This window comes from Ovis aries, chromosome 15 (assembly GCF_016772045.2).
Source record: "Ovis aries strain OAR_USU_Benz2616 breed Rambouillet chromosome 15, ARS-UI_Ramb_v3.0, whole genome shotgun sequence".
Taxonomy (NCBI): Eukaryota; Metazoa; Chordata; class Mammalia; order Artiodactyla; family Bovidae; genus Ovis; species Ovis aries.
In genome coordinates, this window is record NC_056068.1 from 47,329,776 (window position 1) to 47,349,354 (window position 19,579).

Consider the following 19,579-nt stretch of genomic DNA (forward strand, 5'->3'; position numbering starts at 1 on the left):
GTAATTCTTGTAGGATTTCCTCATTTTTAAAAAATATATCTTATTTCTCTTTCCTCGTCTACTTGTATTATTCCTAGATTTCTATTTATGAGCTCACTAATTCTGTCTTCCTATGATCTGGTCTATTTTAAATGCTTTCTAATGAATTCTTCATCCCATTTAATGTGTTCTTCGGCTCTAGAATTTTTGTCTGGCTCTTCTTTAGCGTTTCAGTCTTTTTGGTAAAGTATTCTTTCAGGTTCTTTAATTTTATTCCTCAGCTTATTAAATTACTTTTCTGAGTTTTCTTATAACTCTTTGAATTTCTTCATGGCAACTATTCTGAATTCTCCAACAGTTCGATCATACTATTCTGTTTATTTATTTATTTATATTTAACTCTGCTGAGTCTTCCTTGTGGTGCTCGGGCCCTTTGCTGTGGTGTTTGGGCTTTCTCTAGCTGCAGTAGTCAAGTGCTTCTTTTTTCTTGGATCATGGGTTCTACAGCAGGCAAGCTCAGTAGTTGTGGCACACGGGCTCAGTTGCTTCCAGATATATGGGATCCTAGTTCACCTTTCACTTTCACGCATTGGAGAAGGAAATGGCAACCCACTCCAGTATTCTTGCCTGGAGAATCCCAGGGATGGGGGAGCCTGGTGGGCTGCCATCTGTGGGGTTGCAGAGTCGGACACGACTGAAGCGACTTAGCAGCAGCAGCAGAAGTGCCCTGCTGAGCCCAGGGGTTGCACCTGGGACCCCTGAATTAGAAGTCAGATTCTTACCCACTGGACTACCAGTTATTTTAAATTTGGCATCTAGAAAATTATCTTTTTCTTTTTGTGGTGTGGTGTTACTGTAATTCTTCATATTGTTTGATCCATTTTCCCTCTGCTTGCACTTTTGAAATTAAATGACAGATTCAATACAGTCTATTTATTTTTATTTACCAGTAGGTGGCAACATCACATAAGCTTTTGGCTTCTAGTATCTGCGGTTACTTGTGATTGATTGCACTTGCAAGCTGGCACTTTCCAGCTTCCACCGTCTCTGTAAGAGGTGTGGGTAGTTCCACACTTCCATTGCTCTATCTTGTGATAGCCGTGTCATTGCTGCCTTGTTTGTGCCAGAGCTGCTTTCTCCATCAGGATGGCAGCCTCTTTCCTTACATCCGAAATCCCTTGAAACAGGTTCCATTGTGGGGAAGAGGGGCAGAGCTGGAAGGACCTGGACTGAGCTGGACTGAGCAGCCCATCCCCACCTTGACTTTTGTTGTAGTTTCAAGGGCCCCACCATCATGGATGAGGGTGCAGGAGCTGGGGTGCTCTACGCCTCAGCAGCAGGAAGGGTGAGGGTGTGGGCCCGGTCTTCACGGACACTACTGTCAGGTTTCTTTGGAAGTGGGGTTTGTGTGTCCATGCATGATGCCAGAGTCCTGTGTGCTGCCTTGCCTGCTGCTGCTGGCTCCTCTGGAGCAGTGGGCTCAGTTTTCATGGTCAGAAGCCTGGGATCTCAGGCCCCACCCCCACCGTTCCCTTGGTTCCACCTACCGAGTCTTCCAGGCCACCCATCTTTCATGTTCAGAATTCTTCAGTGTCACCCTGTGTTGGATGGAGGTCCCTTTGTTGAGCTGTGAATGTTTTAATGGTTGTAGATTGAAGGAGAGAGAGAGAAAGGTAGTTTTCCACATGGCTACGTCTCTGACCCACAAGCAAATTTGGAGCATTTCCATCACTTGAAAACAAATCTAATACTATAACAGTCATCCTCATTGTGACCTGAGCCTTAGATGATCACTGATCTTCTTCATATTTTTACAGATTTCCTTTTGATCAGTCCATAAAAATGAATACCTTAATACACGATATTTGCAGTCCGGATCGTTCACTTAGCATACTGTTATCTAGCCTGCTCTTTTTCCCCATGGCCATAGCACATACACAGAGTCCACTGCTGCTCACAGATTTTATACCTGCTTACCTCTGCATAGAGTAATTCACCCATGATGTCAATATATACTTCAGTTCCGTTCAGTCGCTCAGTCGTGTCCAACTCTTTGCGACCCCATGAATTGCAGCAGGCCAGGCCGCCCTGTCCATCACCAACTCCCAGAGTTTACACAAACTCATGTCCATCAAGTCGGTGATGCCATCCAGCCATCTCATTCTCTGTCATCCCCTTCTCCTACTGCCCCTAATCCCTCCCAGCATCAGAGTCTTTTCCAATGAGTCAACTCTTTGCATGAGGTGGCCAAAGTACTAGAGTTTCAGCTTTAGCATCAGTCCTTCCAAAGAACACCCAGGACTGATCTCCTTTAGAATGAACTGGTTGGATCTCCTTCCAGTCCAAGGGACTCTCAAGAGTCTTCTCCATCACCACAGTAAAAAGCATCAATTCTTCGGCACTCAGCTTTCCTCACACTACAACTCTCACATCCATACATGACCACTGGAAAAACCATAGCCTTGACTAGATGGACCTTTTTTGGCAAAGTAATGTCTCTGCTTTTCAACATGCTATCTAGGTTGGTCATAACTTTTCTTCCAAGGAGTTAGTGTCCCTTAATTTCATGGCTGCCATCACCATCTGCAGTGATTTTGGAGCCCCAAAAATAAAGTCTGACACTGTTTCCACTGTTTCCTCATCTATTTCCCATGAAGTGATGGGACCAAATGCCATGATCTTCGTTTTCTGAATGTTGAGCTTTAAGCCAACTTTTTCACTCTCTTCTTTCACTTTCATCAAGAGGCTTATCAGTTCCTCTTCATTTTCTGCCATAAGGGTGGTGTCATCTGCATATCTGAGGTTCTTGATATTTCTCCCAGCAATCTTGATTCCAGTTTGTGCTTCTTCCAGCCCAGCGTTTCTCAAGATGTGCTCTGCATATAAGTTAAATAAGCATGCTGACAATATACAGCCTTGACGTACTTCTTTTCCTATTTGGAATCAGTTTGTTATTCCATGTCCAGTTCTAACAGTTGCTTCCTGACCTGCATATAGGTTTCTCAAGAGGCAGGTAAGGTGGTCTGGTATTTCTATTTCTTGAAGAATTTTCCACAGTTTATTATGATCCACACAGTCAAAGGCTTTGGTATAGTCAATAAAGCAGAAATAGATGTTTTTTTGGAACTCTCATGCTTTTTCAACAATCCAGCAGATGTTGGCAATTTGATCTCTGGTTCCTCTGCCTTTTCTATGTCCTTTTGATGAAGTAAGGAGATTTAAATTGAACAAGAAGGAGAGGTGGGGCATTAGTAGATAAGCAAACGTGTCTTCGATGCACATATATCAAGAGAATACAAAGAAGTGAGTGTGAATCTAAGAAAGTTCAAGAGTTTGGCCATCACAGAGTTATGGGAGCACTGCATTGCCCAGGACTGAAATATGGAAACATTTTCTGAGTAAAGGAACATGAAGAGAGTTTATAGATGAGAATTCCTTGCTTTGTGATATTGACAAATAAGACAACATCAGTATTATAGTCTAGGAAACCTCTAATACAATGGGGAGGAACACTCAGGGAGAGGGTTTAGATCAAGGGACCTGAGGAAGAAGACTCATCAAAAGCATCATATTCAAACTGAACATATTTTTAACCCTCTAATCCAGTAGCTATATTTAGGTTGATATCTCCAATAAACATATTGACAATTTCCCTTGTTTTCAAACAGAAACTTCATCTTATATCCAGGCTGTTTGCCACCATATACACCCAGGATCCAGGCAGCTTTTTCTGACACATCTTCCTCCCAGTGATTATTCTGTGATGTGATGACTGGGGAGCCCAGGACACCATAATCGCCAAAATCATCATTCTTATGTATATTTGGTTCCAAATTGCACAGATCTCTCAACTGCTTCTTGTCCTCAGAAATGGCAAGGTCCTAGCAAGAAGGTTCAGGAACATGTGAACTGTGGAGAAATCACAGGGTTGGCTTAGGGCTACGATGTAGGTTTATTTGTAACCCTGTAAAAGGGATCTTTAAAAAAACTTGAATGGAAAGGTAGTATGTTTCTGTGTGTATGTGTGTGTGTGTGTGTGTGTGAGTGTGTGTGTTGGGAGTGGAAACAGACATCTTAAAATATGAGACCTAATAGAAGATGAAAGCATCCAAAAGATGATGAAAACAGGGTGGCTTGATGATCTTGTTATGTTTCCTTACCCCAGTAGCGTTGCACATCTGTCAGCCCTGAAATAATAATAATAAACCATAATGTTACATATAAACAAGGGAGTCAGCTCTGAAATCTGTTTTTTTGAGGTTAGGGGAAGGGCTGAGGTGAGGTACTGAAGTGATGAAAGAGAAGATGAGCAAACACTTGGTCACTTCCCATAAATAGGACCACATCGTCAGATACAAAGTATCTGGGCTTTGCTGTCTCTATCCACACCTAGAAATTGGAGCCTCCTCCCCGTTTTACCCCCATCACAAGAATTCCACAGACACCCACTTAGGTAACACTCCTCACCATTATACACTCGCTGAATGTCTGTCAGATCAAGAGCTGAACACATTCTCCTCTGTCCCTTGGGGAGAGTTCTGGGCTTCTTCAGGGTTAAGGTTTCACTCCTAGGGAAGACAAAGATTGACCCCCACACGACTGACTTCTTGTTCCCCTAAAACTAGTGACTTTCACTCCACTCATGCGCTGAACTGTCCTGGGAAAGGAGAGACTGGACACCTGACTTTTGGCGCCAGAAGGAATGTGTTAATGTCCACCTTCCTAGTTACCTTCCGTGCGACCTGGGACTGTACTGACCTGTCAGAAGGACAGTTTCTTCCTTCTTTAGTGAGGTCATTAACTTCTCCCTCTCTAGCTCCTAGAAAGCATATGAAATTATTTGAAATAATATTTTGGCAACACAAAAACTTAATTTGTGGAAAAATCCCTGCATAGATACATGTTCTAGGGAGGTGGCAGAAAGTTAGGGAGCAGAACCTGGCACCCAAGTGTTTGAGACATACCAGGTATGAGAACACTGTCTAGAGAGTCCCCAGATCTTCAAAATATGCTCCCCAAAACAGAGGCTCTCAGAATACCCCGACATCCAGGTTCTCTGGGAATAATGGCAAACCCTTGAGAAACAGGACATTAGGAATACGAAAGCAACAGCGGTTGACATTTCATGTGTCTGTAACAGTCTTGCTGTCACCATGCACACGTGAAAATTCAAACAAGGATGCTACCTTTCCATTCGGCCTTCTAGACTCTGTGAGCAAGAAGGAGCAATTGTTTGCAGCACAGCCATAACAGTCTTTGATATTCAAGTCTGTTTTTGGACATCTAATCAGAAAGATATAGAAGGGCCAAGTCTCTTCTATACCCAAGGCAAAATTCAAATATAAAGGAGTTGTCTCCAGTTTGGGTGCTTGAGAAGACATGACTCTCCCAAGGTAATTCAAGCACCTACTAAATATGAAAGCTGAGTTGCATAAGGACACCAAGTGTGCATTAAATATTTGAGGTCACAGGAGTCTGTTATTGCAACGTCTTATTCCGATTATGGTACAGACTAAACTCTATGACTTTCAATGACCGCAATTATCTACAGTAGAAGTTGGTCCATTCTTAATCATTAGGAAAAATTTAGCCTTGATTTGTGAACAGAAATTGAAGGGAAATCTATATACCATTTTTTCTGCCTTGACCATTATTTTCCTCTAATTGGCCACCAGATAAATCTAGCCAGTGGTTTTAATTATTTTTATTCCATAAATGGACTATCTCTGATCTCCCACACGTACCTTTTCATGATGTCGTTCACATCCTAGTAAGGAAAAAAACATAAGTCAAGAAGTAATAGGTCCTCCCACTTAGAAAGCTTCATTATATTCCCACCAGCCCCTGACTTTGTGAATAGGATGGTCTCAATGTGAGAGCAAAAATAAAGACAAGAGCAAGGTCATTCATTCTAGAAGACCCTTGTAACGGTGTCACATTTTCAACAAAGGTGAAATAACTTTGACACCTGTAAAAGCAGGAGGCTTTTAGTATGTGCTGATGAGAGAACATAAAAACCAACATATTCACTTTCCTGCAAAGGCATAAGATGTCCCATGAGGCTATTTGAATATTTAATGGCTCTTTAACATATTCAACAAAAGTATCAAGTATTATACTATTATTTGCCAAGCTTTAAGTCACGCTTTGGAGAATCAACTATGAATACATAATGCTAATATTCCTAAAGCTATTTACATGGCTTTTATGAGGCTGGAAGTAAACAAATGTCTTAATGTACATGTTTTTCATGTGTCTCTAGCCTCATTTTACACACTATCCCTGATCTCTTTCACTCCCTTAACTTCAGCATAACACACACAGTTGATTTCCAAATCTTTACTTTTACTCAGTTTTGACTCTTCAGTTCAGCTCAGTTCAGTTCAGTCGCTCAGTCCTGTCTGACTCTTTGCAACCCCATGAATCACAGCACGCCAGGCCTCCCTGTCCATCACCAAATCCCGGAGTTCACTCAGACTCAAGTCCATCAAGTCAGTGATGCCATCCAGCCATCTCATCCTCTGTCGCCCCCTTCTCCTCCAGCCCCCCAGTCCCTCCCAGCATCAGAGTCTTTTCCAATGAGTCAATTCTTCTCATGAGGTGGTCAAAGTATTGGAGTTTCAGCTTTAGCATTGGTCCTTCCAAAGAACAACCAGGACTGATCTCCTTCAGAATGGACTGGTTGCATCTCCTTGCAGTCAAGGGACCATCAAGAGTCTTCTCCAACACCACAGTTCAAAAGCATCAATTCTTCGGCTCTCAGCCTTCTTCACAGTCTAACTCTCACATCCATACATGACCACAGGAAAAACCATAACCTTGACTAGACAGACCTTTGTTAGCAAAGCAATGTCTCTGATTTTCAATACGCTATCTAGGTTGGTCATAACTTTCCTTCCAAAGAGTAAGCATCTTTTAATCTTATGGCTGCAATCATCATTTGCAATCATTTTGGAGCCCTCCAAAATAAAGTCTGACATTATTTCCACTGTTTCCCCATCTATTTCCCATGAAGTGATGGGACCAGATGCCATATCTTCGTTTTCTGAATGTTGAGTTTTAAGCCAACTTTTTCACTCTCCTCTTTCACTTTCAGCAAGAGGCTTTTTAGTTCCTCTTCACTTTCTGCCATAAGGGTGGTGTTATCCGCATATCTGAGGTTCTTGATATTTCTCCCGGCAATCTTTGTCTCTTAAATGCTTATTTATCTATTCAGTAAAAAATAAGTCACAAGAATAGGTAATTTAGGACCTTTAATCTGTAACTTACTATTCATCAACTAAACTGTCTCCTCTCTTGTATCCCATTTTCATAATGTTACCAATAAGCACTCAATCATTGTCCTATAACTAGAGCATTTATCTGCACTTTAGTTTGTACTGAGTCAGTTTTGTTCAAGTCCTTAACAGTTTGTAGCCATCTAATCTTCTTAATCATCAGAGATGTTGTTTTCTTTGAGCAGATATTTATCAGTATATTTGGTGTCTTTAATATTAGACTTATTTCCATGTTGCCTAAGACTAGTACAGCAGCTGGGTCCACATACAAAAAAACAAAAAATAAAAATCTCTCTACTATTTTTTTTGTATATGACAAAAATCAAATAAAACTGCAATAAGTAGAACCTTTTGTGAATACCGTTACAACTTTAATCAATGCTTAATTTTGAAGCTCCAGCCTTGTCATCAGAATCTGGTCTGTGTATTTCTCCAATCCTATTTACTTCACCTATGTTGACTTTTGGAGAAGGAAATGACAGCCCACTCCAGTATTCTTGCCTGGAGAACTCCATGGACAGAGGAGCCTGGTGGGATATAGTCCATGGGGTTGCAAAGAGTCAGACACGACTGAGCAACTATCATTCATATTGACTTTATTCTCAGTTACTGAAGAAAGCAAAAATCTCCTGACAGAAACTCCAGAAGAAAAGAGAATTTTTCTTCCCATTGTTCTGAAAAGTTCAGATGCTTGCAGGCATTAGCCTGTAGGATTGGGTGCAATATTTAAAACATCATTGTGTTGTTGCTGGAAGGAAATGAAGCAGTGGTACAGGAAGTTTCTATTTTTACTGAAATGAAGTTGGTTTTAGTCAGGAGTAGATCGTGATGGGAGAGGAACATTCTAATCATTAGAGCAACTATTAGGAAAAAATGAAAAAAATATACATAGTTAGAAAGTAAGAAAACAATATTTCATACCAGAGATATTTAACAAAAAAGAAGCTAGTTGAAGTGAATGAGAAGAATGAAAACTAGCCATATGGAATGCAAATAGAAAAATGATAAATTTAAATATAACCAGATCAATGATTGCATTATTAAATGGCATTGTATTAATACCCCTATTAAAAGGAAGATTTTTTGACCTGATAAAAAGTCACTATTGCCATCTACAGGACATATACTTTACATTCAATGATACAAGAAGAGTGAAGTTAAAAACATAGAAAGCTATATATCCTATGAACAGTAAAGCTCAAGTGTTCGTATCACAGACGCTGGGGTTTCTTGCCCAGTGTTACCTGCAGCATCTCCACTGCTGACCCTTTCAGACGATGTTCCACATCTGAGATGAGATTTCTCACCAGCTGGCTCTGCTGGATTAGCACATGCTCAGAGTCTGCCAGGTTACGTAGACCAACGTCCTCCTTACGCTTCAGTTTTTGCATTTCCTTCACCTCCTCATATTTAAGGTTCTTTCTCAGTTTTTGAAACACTGCCTTGACATTTTGTCTCTCACGTTGTATTTGATCCTTCAGGAGTAAGAGAAAGAGAGAGGAAGACAGGGAGAGAGAAAGGAGGGAAGCAATGATTAGGGAAGCTCACAGGATAGTTCTTTTCTCTCTACATCACATTTCAAAATAATAGTCCCAAGTCTGCATTGTTGAAGACAACTCACAGCCAAATGGGAACCCTGGCTGTGACTCAATCTTCGCATAGCTGTCCAGGATGCTCGTGCCTTCCTGCATTACTCTTGACTCCCTCCCACCACCTTCTGCTAAGGTTGAACACTGAGGACAGGGATAAGTTGCTCAGTTATGTTTGACAGAACTATGAAAGTGAAAGTGAAAGTCACTCAGGTGTGTCCAACACATTGCGACCCCATGGACTATACAGTCCATGGAATTCTCCAGGCTAGAATACTGGAGTGAGTAGCCTATCCCTTCTCCAGGGGACCTTCCCAACCAAGGCATCACACCGGGCTCTCCTGCATTGAACGCAGATCCTTTAACAGCTGAGCTACCACGGAAGCCAAGACAGAGCCGTGAGCTATTGCCAAATGTCTCCTTCCGAAGGGTCAAGGACAGAAGCACATGGCGGGAATGGAATAGGACATTCCATTGGTATCCTCATGAGAGATGCCCTCCGTATAAATACCTCCCTTCCAGTACCTATGTACATGTGTGATATGTTCCCTTTTTAGCCCACCCCATCAGGGATAGGATGAAGGAAAGGACTAATCAAATGACAACTGTCAGGGAACAAAGAGGAAGGCCGCTACTTGTGACCACCCAAGGTCCTGTCCAAGATATCTAACTCCCTGAGGAAGTGTCTTCTCCTACCTTCCAGGCGGCAACGTCTGCTCGGACTTTAACTTCCAATTCCTCAGCTTCCAGCTGCTTCTCCCTCAGCTTTTCTAGAGCTTCCTGGAGTTTCTTCTGTGAGAAAAGAACCACACCAGAGTAAAGCTATGGGCATTCTCAGCATCTCTGCAGAGGATAAATGAGAGAAATGAGGCTGATTTCCAAAGAGAATCTACTTTACAAAAACTGTAGAGAACAGCTATTAGAATATATGACGTGGGAGAAAACCCGAGGTGGGGAATGTATTCTTAAGACTCAAGAGATAGGAGTCAGCATTCTCTCTCCAAAGAAGACTGGTTCTCTTTGCTCTAGAGAAACCTGATCCTGCAGCAGGGAAAAAATTACACCTCAATGTCCTCATTACTCTCCTCATTACCCCATGTCCTCATTACCCTCCTGTTCAAAGTCATCATGAGAGCTTCTTTGGGCATCAGATCTCCACCTACTTCTGACCTAAAGTCTGTGTGTAAGATCATTGCTTTGTAATTGGGGGAATTCAAAGAAACGTCCATCAGCATCAGAAGGTGGGCATAGGATGAAAAGAGATCACAGGCCTTGAGTCCATGGTGACCAGGTAAACAAAGTCCAATGCAAAGTGGAGATTTCCCCTCAAGTAACACTTTGTGGTCTCTCTTTCCTCCATTCCGCTCTCTCACCTGATAGTCTGGGGCAACCTCTTCCATGAGGAATGTGTGGTGGCCATGGTGCTCCTGGGACCGCTCACAGAGCCAGCAAATGACTTCCCTATCCTCCTCACAGAAGAGCATGAGTTTCTCTCCATGGCGCAGACAGAGATTTCTCTCTTGCTCCACCTCTGGGCTCAGCTTGACCTCTCTGAGCCTCTGTACTATGTTGGCCACATGCCTATTAGGCCTCAAGTTCCCAGGCTCATAACTAATTCTGCACACAGGGCACCTTCTGTCCTCGTCTGGGTCATTCACGGACACCATGTTGTTTGCAGTGATGCAGGCTTGGCAGAAGCTGTGGCCACAGTCAAGGCTCAGAGGTTCTGTCAGAAGCTCCAGGCAAATGGGGCACGTCACCTCCTCCTGTAGGCTCACCATAATTCCTGAAGCCATGAGAGTTGCTCAACTGCTCCCACTTGTCCTGATTTCTGAGGGTTCTCTTTCTCAAAGATCCCTGTGTGTTGGAAGGTTAAAAGGGGACCACGTTAGAAAGACAGAATTGCAAGATACTAGTTGTCAATAAATCAAGTACAGTCCAAGACCAGATTATTGAGGGACAAAAATGAACTGTGAAGATACAAGATAAGAAGCTTGGTGACCTGGCAAAAAGGATATTTCATGATACTTTAAAATATTTTATTTTTTTAATTGAATGAGAATTTTCTCTATGACTCAGGGAACACAAACTAGGACTCTATAGTAACCTAGAGGGGCAGGATGGGGAGGGAGGTGGGAGGGAGGTTTAAAGAGAAAGGACATATGTATATCTATAGCTGACATATGTTGATATTTGGCAGAAACATGGAAAAAGCAAGAGAATCCAAAAAAACATCTATTTCTGCTTTATTGACTATGCCAAAGTCTTTGACTGTGTGGATCACAATAAACAGTGGCAAATTCTGAAAGAGATGGGAATACCAGACCACCTGACCTGCCTCTTGAGAAATCTGGATGCAGGTCAGGAAGCAACAGTTAGAACTGGACATGGAACAACAGACTGGTTCCAAATAGAAAAAGGAGTACATCAAGGCTGTATATTGTCACCCTGCTTATTTAACTTCTATGCAGAGTACATCATGAGAAACGCTGGACTGGAAGAAACACAAGCTGGAATCAAGATTGCCGGGAGAAATATCAAGAACCTCAGATATGCAGATGACACCACCCTTATGGCAGAAAGTGAAGAGGAGCTAAAAAGCCTCTTGATGAAAGTGAAAGAGGAGAGTGAAAAAGTTGGCCTAAAGCTCAACATTCAGAAAACGAAGATCATGGCATCCAGTCCCATCATTCATGGGAAATAGATGGCAAAACAGTGGAAACAGTGTCAGATTTTATTTTTCTGGGCTCCAAAATCACTGCAGATGTTGACTGCAGCCATGAAATTAAAAGACGCTTACTGCTTGGGAGAAAAGTTATGAGCAACCTAGATAGCATATTCAAAAGCAGAGACATTACTTGGATGACTAAGGTCTGTCTAGTCAAGGGAATGGTTTTTCCTGTGATCATGTATGGATGTGAGAGTTGGACTGTGAAGAAGGCTGAGTGCCGAAGAATTGGTGTTTTTGAACTGTGGTGTTGGAGAAGACTCTGAGAGTCCCTTGGACTACAAGGAATTCCAACCAGTCCTTTTTGAAGGAGATCAGCCTTGGTTATTCTTTGGAAGGAATGATGCTAAAGCTGAAACTCCAGTACTTTGGCCACCTCATGTGAAGAGTTGACTCATTGGAAAAGACTCTGATGCTGGGAGGGTTTGGGAGGAGGAGGAGAAGGGGATGACCGAGGATGAGATGGCTGGATGGCATCACCGACTCACTGGACGTGAGTCTGAGTGAACTCCGGGAGTTGGTGATGGACAGGGAGGCCTGGCGTGCCTCGATTCACAGGGTCGCAAACAGTCGGACACGACTGAGGGACTGAACTGAAGTGAACTGAATAGAAATCTGTAAAGACATTTCATAATAATTTTAAATACTTTCCTCTTGATTCATGTTATATGACAAATTATATCCTTATATGTGGAATTATTTTTATTCTTTAATTTTACTAAACAAAAGGATGACCTGACACTTTTTCCACCAAGATCCTTATGGGACCCAACATCCTTCCAAGGCCCATATATCCTCAGAATCAAAATATCAGTATGACTGTCTCTTGTACTTCAGTAAACTCTCCTTAAGTGTTCTCTTATCACATAGACTTGCTCTGAAGACTTATCACAATGTAATCATTGTCATCATTTGTTGGATGTTTGCAATGATTTCTCTTATTGTCATGACATAATTTTAATATATGACAAGATTTCCCAGGGGGCTTAGTGGTAAAGAATCTGGCTGCCTGCCAATACAGGCAATGCAGGTGACTCAGGTTCAATCCCTGGGTTAGGAAGATCCTCTGGAGGAGGAATTGGCAACCCACTCCAGTAATCTTGCTGGGAAAATCCCATGGACAGAGGAGGCTGGTGGGCTTCAGTCCATGAGGTTGCAAAGAGGTGATCACAACTGAGCACACACATATAATATTTGATATGTGTGTCTGTACATGGTGAATGCAAACCCATATTCAGATATGTAAAGAGAAATGGTGGCTACAAAGATCACATATCTTCAATACACAGAGTGGAACTAAACCTAATGTGTTAGTGGTCCTTCTTCAGGGGCCTGTCTCCTACCCATTGAGCTAATCAAAGACAAACAAAGGCAAATTCATGGACTGAATTAATATCAAATGCACTGGGGGTGTGGAAGTGAAGAAGTGAAGAGATGCATATCACTTGGGAGGTACTGGGAAGTCTTAGTGGGTAAATAGAGATTTCCCCTTGGCCTGGAAATAGGTCAAGGATACTGATAGGAGCCCAGAGATGTGTGTGTGTAAGAGGATTATAGGGAGGGAGGTAGTATCAGTATACTCAACCAATCACACAAATCAGGTATCTGAAAACATATAAACACAGGTGAAATAAATGTCAGTCTTGAAAAAAAAAGTCTCAGTATATTGGGCAAGATCATTCGACTAATTATCACTAATAAGTAACATAGGCTAGAAACTAGACTCATATCCATAAAAAGAAATATGAGTCTAAACAGAAGATTTAAACCACTACTAACTTGATATTCACCTAGAAAGTAATCGTAAATAAAAATTCAGCCTTAGGTGCATATATATATATATACTTGTATACATACAAAAGAACAAATGTGGAAAACATTACCAAAAAGTTGCAGATGTTGTTTAGAAATGAAATAACTGGAGAAAATAAGGGTTATCCAAGAATTTCAGTTTGAAAACACAACAGAGAAAGTGCAAACTGAAGAAGACAAAGGAAACATGGAATGATAAAGAAGAAGAAACCTACCAAGTAGAGGAAATGAATTGTGTGCAGAAGACACATCTTCTTGCATGAGTTTGAAAAGTCCAGTGTGGCTGGTGTACAGAAGCCTGCTGGGCGTTCTGCAGCACAAGAGGCTGCAGTGACATCAAACATGACACTTCCCAAATGATGTAACGTTCAGGGACCCGTCTCCAAGAGTCAGGAGAAGTTATCAATGTTTTCCCATGAGAGAGGAGTACGGGCATGACAAGCTCTGCCCTTGGGCTGTGAGATGTTGGATGGACCCGGTGTGCAATTGGGAGGATCAGGTAGGACGCAGGCACAGTTGCTCAGTGGAGAGATGATGATAGCTCGAGCGACAGGGTGATGAAGGAAATGCTGGGCAGCAAGTGAGAGTGAGAGATAAGAAGAGGTTTAAGGACAAGACTGGGAGTTGGACTAGATGTGTGGGGACAAGGGGCAACATCAGTCCTGGACTCTTTCTTCCTGTAAAGGTAGTATTGGCTTACTCTACGTTTTGTTATTGTTGTTGTTGTTGGTTTTGTGTTGTGTGTGTATGTGTGTGTGTTTTGTTTTTCTGGGAAGTCTACTGGGTTACAATAAAGTGGCGTCAGCAGACTTTTGAGAGGGGAACAGGCAGGAAGGCCAGGGATCTCCAAACAGAGGAAATAGGCTGCAAGTGTCAGACATTGTTTATGTCTCCCTTAAGAGGCAGGAGGAAACACACTACACGTGTCAGAATGTTTTCCTTCTCTATACAAAGTTAAAAGAAGGTTTCTCTTAAAATTCTGTTTTGCCATGATGACACCTTGTTCCACCTGAACTTGACTTTTCTCAAACCTTGAGTTTTTCTTATGAAAATGTTTTTCATAAACTATGTTAATGAAACTGTATTTGCTTTGGAATTTGCCTTTCTTCAGACTTCCCTGGCTCAGAGGGTAAAAGTATCTGCCTACAATGAGGGAGGGCAGGGTTCAATCCCTGGGTCAGGAAGATCCCCTGGAGAAGGAAATGGCACCCCATTGCAGTACTCTTGCCTGGAAAATCCCATGGACAGAGAAGCCCTGGTAGGCTATAGTCTGTGGGGTCACAAAGAGTCAACATGACTGAGTGACTTCACTTTCACTCTCAATTTGCCTTTCTTCAAAGTGGTTCCACCTTAGACTAACTTTTGTTTTTTTTTTTTTTCTCAATTCTAGGGCAGATAATAGCTCAACAAACCAGTATTCGTATCAATTGTTTTATGGCTGGGGGATGATACACCTCATGCCATCCTATCTCAAAAACGCATAGTGTGGGAGAGGGGCCTGGTGAAACTCCCTCAGCCTTGAGGTGTCTCTCTTATCTGACTAATAGCTTTCTAACAGACATAAAACAGCTTGCTAAAACTAGCAAGAGGGGCGCTATTTCTTCTCCCTTCTGATGTCTATGTCTGAAGCTTTGTCTATCTCTTTTATACTTTAATAAAAATTTGTTAAACAAAAGCTCTGAGAGATCAAGCCTTGTACTAGCCCCAGATTGAATTCCCGTCCTCTGGAGGCCAAGAATCAGGGTGTCTTTCATGGCTCAGCAGCAACCTTTCATCTTAAGGCTACATTTTTGACAGTAAAACTAGTCTGGATGTATTAAGTGCCTTTTGGTAGGTGCACAAGAAAACATGTTAATGAATATCAAGGTCAGGGGTAGACATTATATCATTTTATGGCTAAAGCTTTGCTTAAAATATGGTGCGGGGCCTCCAATTATTTCTCATCCTATTCGAGATCCAGCTACTGCTGAGATGCATCAAGAGCCTTTCAAGAAGGGAGGCTCAGAGCATGCATTCAGACATGAAATGGCAAAATGGATTTTCCTTGCAGTGCTCCAAGGACCTAATATCAAAGCAGCTAGATCCACAAGAGACATGAAGGAACTGGACCTCATACCTGAAGGATGACCCCCCACCACTCTCTAAGCAGTGATACAGGCTTTCCTTGGCAACAGGAGGATAGATGTGGGAACAGGAGTGGCATCTGCCTGATGAAACTTCACATCATTTGACTCCCATAATGGCAGAAGGTTGATCCTTACCTTTGATCTTTTGACTTGGAGCTCATGAAAATACAAACTGAAAACACCTCAGATATAACAGCCAAAGATAAGCATAAATGACATAAAAAGACAATATTTGCACAAAAGGGAAAATAGTAAGATCATAGAGATGACTTTCTTCTTTTGTGGCTGCGGTTCAACTGTTTCTCTAAACATAATATAGCCATCACAAGTTGTGAATGTTATATGAGAAAACTTCACTTTTCCTGAATAGAATTGGAATGTGAAGTTGGGCTTTGTAATATTTCCCAGGAAGTCATCTAATATTATTTAATATAAATACCTTACAATACTAGCAAAGTAAAACCTGAAAAACTAAAGTAACAATTCTAAAACAGTTCTAAAGCCTTGTAGCAATTGGCCTGACAGAGGTGAACTGTATGAGTTCAGAAGACAAGGGTCTAACACTGACTATGCCTGAGAGGGCGACAAGAATAGGTAGCAGAGGTGACTGTCTCCAAAGTCAGCCTTGACGAAATAAGACTTGGTCAGAAGAAGGGAAATCGAGGCGAGGAGAAGAATTTGACTCGCGTCATCTTGTGGCTGAGAAAGGTGGGTGCAGATGAAGCTTCTTTAGGAAGGAGGAAAGGGGGGAATGCAGAGACTCCTCTAAATTACTTTCCATGTGGGTCTCAAAGTGTTGTTATGAGAATACTTCTCTGACATCCTTTGAATGAATGAATGAATACCAATCAAGTAAGATTTTAAAAATAAAAGTTAGATATCACTGTTATTAGAAGTTAGATGCTTCCAGATGTCACTTCTAGAAACTCTTCCCATGTGCTCCCTTGCCTCTGATCTCTTAGCTGAGTTGGCTCTAGGTGGCCGATCCGGCTCAAGGAGAAGGATGAACAGGTTAGGGATGTACGGAAGTGCAGCAGTTCCCTGTGTCTGGACAAGAGAATTCACGAGAGGCTGCAGAGCCTGCCAGATGCCATAGCATCCAGGCAAGCCCAGGCAAGCCTAGGGAATGAGAATTTACCTACACAGTCATGCAGATAAAGAACTGTCTTCAGCAAGGTGCAATTCACACTCACAGAATGGGAAGGAGCTGTGGGTAGATTCAGCCTTGAGAAATAAACATCTCTTCCAGGGAAGAAACAATAAAGTCATTTGCTTTATTCCAACCCTGCTTCTTGTAATAGTTCCCCTCCCCAGACATATCTTCAGTCAGCACTCTCAGCAGGAAGTCTGCAAGTTGGCTTTACCCTCCTTAGAACAGCTTTCACACAACAAATAAAACTCACCCAAGAAGATTTAATTGTTTCTACTGTGTCTCTCAAACTCTGTCCTCTACAAGCCACACAGCTTTCCTCAGACACCAGTGGAGAAGTTGTGATTCCTTGGAGAAGAGTGAAGGCAGGACCCGGGCAGATGTTTTCAGGATTCAGTCACCACATCAAAGGCCTGAGCACCCCTAAGAAGAGTCCTAGTAGAAGGTGAGGGGAAATGAAAGTTAAATTCAAGGGTGTGGAGTAAGGGCAGGAAAGGACAAGATAAACTGCAGACCAATGGAAGCTCTCCGAATAGGTTCTATGGGGCAATGACAAGGCTTTTGTGCCTGAGCCTGGTGGGGCAGTGATAGGTTTTTCTATCTCAGCTCTCCTCCTGGAAACTCTTCTGTCTCTTCTATCCTTTGGAAAACTAAATTTACCGAGCAAGTTAATTTCATAGACACCCAATTTGTCTTGTTTCCTTACTAAGAAGCTGTCTGGAGGAAAGAGTAAAGTACGCCCCTTTACCCCAGTGAAGACCCACCTGAGGATTTCCCTGAGGCAGCAACACTGCTGTGCTCTCCCCCGGCCCGCGTCCATAAGCTAAAGTAAGTGAATCTGGCCGGTCGATCCTATTAGGTCATGTTAGAGGAACTGGCTCAACATATCTGAAATCACTCAGGTGGTCGGTCAGAGGGGGACCACAGAGCAGTTGTTCACTGATGCCGACTTTCAGGAGATGGATATGATATGACCAGATTGACACTTTTCCTAAACAGGCGGAGAAAGATGAAAGTGTAGGAGTGTCATTTATTGGTCAATGTCATCTAATATTATTTAACATATAATCCCTATGACCTTAACATCATAATGATAAAGTAGGAAAATTACTGAGATGGTTAATTTTATGTGTCAACAAGGGGCTTTTCAGGTAGCTCAGTGGTAAAGAATCTGTCTGCCTATTCAGGAGACCCAGGAGACATAGGTTCAATGCCTGTATTGGGACGATCCTCTGGAGTAGGAAATGGCAACCCACTTCAGTATTCTTGCTTGGACAATTTCATGGACAGAGAAGCCTGGCAGGCTACCATCCAAAGGGTGGCAAAGAGTCAGACACAAGTGAGCACACACGTCAGCAAGACTAGTCACTGTGTGCCCAGATTAGACATTCTTTCTGGGTGGGTCTGTGAGTGTGTTGTTTACAGACAAGATTAGAATTGCAGCTGAAGGCTCAGTAGTTTGCTTTCCCCAAGTTGGTTGGACATCATCCAATTTATTGAAGGAATGAGAGCTAAGATATGAGTATGTGCAAACACGTACAGACACAGAAACGGGAAAAAATCCTCCTGAGAATCTCTTGTCAAATCAAAGTTTGTCCAAAGTTAAAGAAACTGGGACTTTTGGGGAACAAGTAGGGATGAGAGCAGATATCCCTGATCCACTTTATTTTTGACTTTGATTCTGTTGGAGTGTTTAAATATTAAGAAGAACCTCTGTAATGTTTCTATAAGGCCTACACCAATTACAAATTTCATGCATACTGTACCAGTGTTCCCTGTTTTTCCTTCCTCCTGACCAACATTTGGTATTTGTGCTATTTATTTTCTCTTTATATTTGTGGTGTTTTTGACGATAGTCATTTTGACACATGTTAGGTGATATTTCTTTGTAGGTTTGATTGTCATCAAACCTGATGATTAGCAATGTTAAGAATTTTTTCATGTGCCTGTTAGAAATCTATGTCTTCTTTAGAAGAATGTCTATTCCAGGCTTCTATTGATTTGTTATTGGGGTCTTGGTGTTTTTTTCTATGAGCTATTCATAAATTTTGATATTAACTCCTAGTGGTCATATCATTTGCAAATATTTTCTCCCTTTCCATATGTTGTCCTTTCCTTTGGCCAATTGTTTTGCTTGTTGTGCAGAAGCTTTTAATTAGGTCTCATTCTTTTTTTGTTTTTGATTTTGCCTCTATTTCTTTTGCCTTAGGAGACAGATTCAAAAACATATTGCAAGGATTTTTTATGAAAAACTGTCTTACCTACATTCTCTTTTAGGAGTTTTATGGTTTCAGGGCTTACATTTAGGGCTTTAATCCATTTTTAATTTACTTTTGTATGCGGTCTGAGGAAATGTTCAAATCTATTCTCTTACATATAGCTGTCCAGTTTTCTCAGCATCCGTTATTGATGAAATTTCAGGACACTTTCTTTAGTCTTTTACTGAGAAGAGAATCTGTAACTGGGAGAAACTGATAGATTTCTATTCTTTTCAGCAGAAGGTGGCTTCATTTCTGGGGTCAGGAACCTCTGTGAGAAAGTGAGTGCCACACAGTGAACTGATCTTTTCTTTTGTATATAGACATTCAGATCTTCATTTTCTCATAACTAGGTACTTGATCCTGAACTGGACAATGGGGCATTTCATTAAAAGAAAAGGAATCAATGTCCCTGGACAGTCACTTGTCAGTAATTCAAGAGTAGAGGTTTTCCCTAGTAAGTCAGAACTTTAGTTATAGTAGCAGTGGGCAGACAGGAAGGCAGAGGTCAAAGAGAAAATTTAAAAGCCCAAGTTTTTTCTGTTTTCAAGAATCAGTACTAAGATATTGATTGTGCACACACACACACACACACACACACACACACACACACACAAACACACAGAGAAACACTGGAAAAGTCCTCCTTGATAACCCTTC

At 41.7% G+C, this 19,579-nt stretch overlaps 1 pseudogene; it reads right to left on the reverse strand.

Annotated features, from left to right (window-relative positions):
• Positions 1-902: 902 nt before the first annotated feature.
• Positions 903-17,098, reverse strand: LOC101118897 (tripartite motif-containing protein 5-like; annotated as a pseudogene).
• Between the last annotated feature and the right edge of the window lie 2,481 nt (positions 17,099-19,579).